Source organism: Heterocephalus glaber, unplaced genomic scaffold (assembly GCF_053883595.1).
Source record: "Heterocephalus glaber isolate CG9 unplaced genomic scaffold, H.glaber_assembly_v1.0 deba00001606, whole genome shotgun sequence".
In the NCBI taxonomy this organism is placed as follows: domain Eukaryota; kingdom Metazoa; phylum Chordata; class Mammalia; order Rodentia; family Bathyergidae; genus Heterocephalus; species Heterocephalus glaber.
Window position 1 is genome coordinate 28,530,012 of NW_028258377.1, and position 6,443 is coordinate 28,536,454.

Consider the following 6,443-nt stretch of genomic DNA (forward strand, 5'->3'; position numbering starts at 1 on the left):
TCCTGCTGAACCTGATGTTCTGCTGCCCTGTTGTAGGCTGCACATGCTGCCCATGCACCTTTGTGTGAGCTGGCAACCAGGTAAGGATGCCTTGTGCAGGGAATGACCTGCACTGCCACATCCAAAGGTCTTGGTAGCATGTCCCCTTCAAGGCCATAGTGGGCTGGGGCTGGCTGAGTCCGTATCTGAGAGAGAATGTAATAAACACAAGTTTACAAATGAACAAAATCTTCATTCTGGCAGGGGCTGCTTGGGAAAGCAAGGTTAGAAACTGTAGGCTTCATGGAAGCTTATAAACTGAATGAAGCACAGAATCAGTGGTTTGTAATCTGAAATCTATGGATGGGATTATTTTAGGGAATTGCTTGGAAAACCCCTGAAATTTTATATTAAAAGTTATATATAAACTTAAATGTTATAAGATGTTGGGCCCTCCAACAGCATATCTCACAGAATTAGAAAAAACAATCCTAGGGCCTGGGATTTAGCTCAGTGTTTCTGCCGCCTGCCTCGCAAGCTGGCAAGGACTGGTGTTCAATCCTCGATGCAAAAAACAAAAAAAGAAGAAGAAGAAGAAGAAGAAGGAGAAGGAGAAGGAGAAGGAGAAGGAGAAGGAGAAGGAGAAGGAGAAGGAGAAGGAGAAGGAGAAGGAGAAGGAGAAGGAGAAGGAGAAGGAGAAGGAGAAGGAGAAGGAGAAGGAGAAGAAGAAGAAGAAGAAGAAGAAGAAGAAGAAGAAGAAGAAGAAGAAGAAGAAGAAGAAGAAGAAGAAGAAGAAGAAGAAGAAACAATCCTAAAATTCATTTGGAACCAGAAGAGACCTAGAATTGCAAAGGCAATTCTGGGCAACAAAGGCAAAGCAGGGGCCATCACAATCCCTGACTTGAAATTATACCACAAAGCTCCTCTGATAAAAACAGCATGGTACTGGCAAAAAAAAAAAAAAATCAGATCAATGGAACAGATCAGAAGATACAGAAACAACTCCAAACACACTCAGCCACCTTATCTTTGACAAAGTAGCCAAACACCTTCACTGGAAGAAAGATAGCATCTTTAGTAAATGGTGCTGGAAAAACTGGCTTTCCACATGCCAAAAATTGAAACTAGACTCATATCTTTCACCATGCACTAAACTAAACCCAAAATGGATCAAAGATCTAAATATTAAAACAAAAACACTTAATTTTCTTGAAGATAGAATAGGCAGAACTCTCTAAGACATAAGTATAAGCAAAGACTTTATGAACAAAACTCTGATCACACAGGAACTATCACAAAGAATCAACAACTGGGATCTCATCTTATTAAAAAGCTTTTGTACAGCAAGAGAAGCCACCAACAGAGTGAAGAGACAACCCACAGAGTGAGAAAAAAATTTTTACCAGCTGTTCCTGAGGCAAAGGTCTACTATTTAGAATATATAAAGAACTCAAAAAAACAGACTCCCCAAATTTAAAGACCCAATCCAAAAATGGGTATCTGAAAGGAATAGACACCTCAAATGAAGAACTAGAAACAGCAAATAAATATATGAAAAAATGTTCAACATCACTGGTCATTCAAGAGATGCAAATTAAAACAACGCTGAGATTCCATCACATTCCAGAAAGAATGGCTACTCTCAAGAAATCAACCAATAACAAATGCTGGAGGGGGCCTGAGATTTAGCTCAGTGGCACCATGCCTGCCTTCCAAGCACAAGGTCCTGAGTTCAATCGCCAGTACTGAAAAAAAAAAAAATGTTGGAGGGGCTGTGGGGAAAAAGGAACCCTTCTCTCCTGTTGGTGGGAGTGTAGGCTGGGACAACCACTGTGGAAATCAGTGTGAAGATACCTCAAACACCTAAAACTAAGAGGTTCCATTTGAGCCAGCTCTTCCCCCTTCTTAGTATCTTCCCGAAAGAATTAAAAGCATCATATCACAGCAATATATGCATATCCATGTTTGTAGAGGCACAATTTATAATAGCTAAATCTTGGAAGCAGCCCTAATGCCCATCAACCAACAAATAGATAAAGAAGATGTGGTTTTTTATACAATGGAGTAGTACTCTGCCATAAAGAAGGATACATTTGAGACATTTGTAAGTAAATGGATGAACCTTGAGACCATACCCTTAAGTGAAATAAATGGGACACACATGCTTAAATACCACATTGTTTCTCTGGTGTGAGAAACTGAAAGTGGAAATAAGAATTACAATGTATAATAGATATCGGGAAATGGGAAGAAAGTGTTCAAATAGGAAAGGGAACAAGGGACAGGGAGCGGGAAAGGAAGGAGAGGACAAGAAAAAAAAGAAAATTGAAGGAAAAAATGGAAACACTTTTGTATATAATAAGGGGAAGATGGGTCAAAGGGGGGAATGGGAAAAAAGAAGAGGCAGGATGTATCACGCACAGGCACAAATTCCCTATGATGAGTTTATCATTATGCATATCTAAAAGGTACCAATACATGTTTTGCTTCCAAAACAAGATGTTGGGGGCCAGGGATTTAGTTCAGTGGCACTGCACCTGCCTCGAAAGCACAACATCCTGAGTTTGATCCCTGGTACCAAAAAAAAAAAGATGTTGGGACCTGCACTTTCTGGGAGAGAGGAACACAATGCTCACCAGTTTGTCAAAGGGCCTCAAAGCCTGTCCCCCATATTCACACACAGATAACTTCTAGCGAAACCCACCAGAAAGATCTTCCCTTACAAATAAGGGAAGAAGAACCAGAGACGCCCCAGGTCTTGCCCAAGCAGACGGCACTGGTCAGTGGTCAAGTCGGGCGGAAAACCCAGGTCCCCCACGTAAGCACCAGAACGCCTGTGCTCCGGGTGGAGACTGCCTTATCACACTGAGCAGATGAGCTTCCTGGTCAGGAAGGTCCCCAAACAGGCAGCAAGAGCCCACAAGAAGGAGCCCCTGCCCGAGCAAGGCCACGCGTCCAAACTCCAGGCTTCCCCGGCCCCAGCCACCTCCCTCCCTGCACCCCCTCAGTGTCGGGCAGATCAAGGCCACCAGGGTAAACTCTGCCTCTCTTCTGCCCCCCACTCCCCCTGTCCCCAACACACACACACTTAGAGACACCTGCACCCAGGAGCCTAGCGGAGACGCAGGCAGCCTATGGGCTGGAAAGCCCAAGTTGCTCAGCTTGCACTCAAAAACAAAAAAATATAAATATCTGCTGAAGTCCTACACCTACACAAATACATTTGTTTCCCAGGACCGTGGAGGCTATGTGGGACTGGGACAGGCCGGCACATGCATGTCACCGTTCTCAGACAAGGCCTCCTTTTCTTGGGTGCCTGCCTACAAGATTCATTTCATCCATTTTTTTTTTTTTTTTTTTTTTTGGTACTGGGGATCCAATTTGGGACCTTGTGCTTGCGAGGTAGGCAGCAGAACCACCAACCTAAATCCCAGCCCTATTCGTTTCATCAGTTCAAAAATATCAGAAGCATGGGCTGGGGATTTAGCTCAGTTGTTCCGGCCCCTGCCTCTCAAGCGCAAGGTCCCAAGTTCAATCCCCAGTACCAAAAAAACTATATATATATCAGGAGCAGGGCTTGCAAATAATTTTCCCAATAATTTTCCCAATGCCTCACTTCCAGGACATCCATTTCATTTTCAAAAACAAAATCTTAGCAGGCTGGGAATTTAGCTCAGTGGCACTGTGCCTGCCTCACGAACTCAAGGTCCTGAGTTCAATTCCTGGTACCAAAAAAAAAAACTTAGGAATTATGGGCAATGTGGTAAGTACACACTTGGCAGGCATCTTATAGTTTAATCTCCACAATAACAATAAACACCTTCATTGTTCACATTTCATACATAGGGAAACTGGGGCCAGTTCAATAACTTCCTCAAAGTCTCCAAACTAGTAGGAGCCTGAGCAAGGATTTAAATCCAAGTCTCTTGAACTCTAGGGTCCAAGCTTCTGGCTCTCACCTCTCAAGCTTTCAGAGAAGTTACATTCTCTCAGGAGAAGGGGGTGCCAGCTAGAGTGTTTGAAGCTAGGCAGCTTTCCCTACCCCTCTCCAAAGAGTGTGATAACAAAACAAGGGAATGTCCTCTGAGTCCTCTCTCCACGCAGTGAGAATCAGGGCCTTGGAGATCATCTACCCAACCTCATCAGTTTGCAGGTGAGGCCAGAGCCGCACAGTGGGCATGCGATTAAATAGCACCCGGGGTTCAAGTCCAGCCAGCCATCTGCCAATGTCTTCCCAACAGGCAACACTCTGTCCACATCATATGAGAAATTCTTTAATGTTGATCCACGAGAAAAATTTATTCCTATTTCATTTCCTTGTTAGTCCTGCTGATTTCTTTAAGGATACACTCTATTCAGGGCTGATGTGTCTTTATCAGTTTTAAACTCCTTTCCGAGACAGCGCACGGACCTTCGGTGGGATGGGTACCAGACTCAGCAAGAATTCGCTAATGCTGTTTTCTTTGCAGGTTGCTCTCTAATTATGGCAAGTGACACAGATTTTCCACTCATACATGAAAGTTTCTATGTAAATATAACCATTTAGGTTAAAGAGAAATTGAGTCAATTTAAAGGAAAATGGTAAATGAGTACTAATCACTGGCTATCATACAAGTAATTTAACAATTTCAGTAAAACCAATGTTACTTCATAATTATGTTTTAGCAAATGATTTAAAAGCAAAACTAAAACTTTAAAGCACATGATTCTACACATAATGGGTACGTGTGACTAGCGACTTCCTGTCTTCGCCGCCTCTCTGCCCCTCTCCACTCAGGGGACCTCAGAAGTTAGCTCACACAGGCTAAGGCGACAGAGACACATCCTCTGGGAGAGACTGAGCAGTTTGCGGCTGTGGCAGGGCTATGTCGCCCCCTGGCGGACACTGGAAATTAATGCTGGCGCCCTTTACCCTTCTGGCGTGCGCGGGAAAGCCTGATACTCACTTATTAAGTCTCCTTTTTATTACGTCCGTCCTCCATACGCAGACGTGCAAGCATTAGCGTGTAATCCCTGTGGGTTTCGCTTCTGCATAGTAAAAGGGATGTTGGAAATGTTAAGAGGGAAAATTCCTTAGGCCAGTTTTGTCAAGTAGAGTTCAGTTGCTCAACAAAGAAAAACAAAAAGTGATCCTCAAACACGCAGTTTCCAGAACCAGAGCAGGTTCCAAGAACTCCGTCAACATGATCAGACAGCATTAACAGGAAAATGGAAGCGAGGCACAGAAAACAGCTTAACTGGCTGCAGCTTAGTCCATCGGCCGGTTAATTGGCTAGCTTAGTTAGCTACAGGCCTCCAGCACCAACCCAAGCTCAGTCAACGCGATTAATCTCTGCACTGCTGTGGTGTGTTGGGCTCAGGCAGGAGCCCCTTCCAATCTGTCGGTTCCGGTAAAGTCTTAGTTAACACAAACTACTTGTTACGGAAAGGGGTTTTTGTCTCCATACAGCTGAGGGCAAGTGCTCCAGTTCCCTGACAGCCGGGGAATACAGCCGAGACCGGCTCTGTTCTGCGGAACCAGGTGTACCTTCTAGTGGGAAGTTGCCTGAGTCACGTACAATGAAAGCCCAAGGGTCCAGCTGCTACTACGAGCGCTCACGCGTGCCCACCCTCCATGAGTTCAGGGGGAAGAAACACACTTAGCACAGGCGTGGCAAGAAATAAATGCTCCATAAATGTCAGCTAGCTGAGGAGGCGGCAGCAATACTGCCTCTCCCTTCAACCAATCTCTCCACCCCAGCTTCATTTAAAGAGGTCTCAGTAGTTGTGTCTTGATTGATTAAAAATAATAATAATAAGAGTTCGAATTTTTTTGGCAATACTTGCCACACCTGAAGACGTCAAACCTCAACTTACACTCATCACAGCTAGGAGTCCATTTCCAGATGAGCACAAACAGCAAATGAGTAGCTACAAAGGCAGGAGGTGCCCTCTAGTGGCACGGTTATGTTATCTCAGGAAACAAAGGTAGATTCTGGAAACGGAGAGCAAAGGACTTCACATAATTTTTGTTCTTTTTTTTTTTGTACCAGGAATCGAACTCAGCTCTTTGCGCTTGCCCAGCAGGCGGTGAAACCACTGAGCTAAATCCCCGGCCCCACTTCACATAATTTTTAAGAGGAAGGGCAAACGCAAGAGTCAAACTGAGGCGAGAGATAGCGATACCTCAAAGAAAACAGAATTTTCTGTCTGTTCCGTGGATTATCATAGATTCATTTTTTACCTGATTTTTTCCAGGAAGTGACTGGCTCAAGGTCGGATCATAAATCAAGGGTGGAGCTTGGAATTGACCCCAAAGGAACTGACTACAAACCTGGGAACCTCTGCCCTGCTAAGCTGCAAACCCCTTCAGAGTAGGAGCTGTGACTTCTGCCGTTTTATATCCTTCACAGCACCTAACAAGATTATGCGAGTCAATGACTAAATGAAATTAACGTTTATAAAATGATCACTTTGTACCGGAT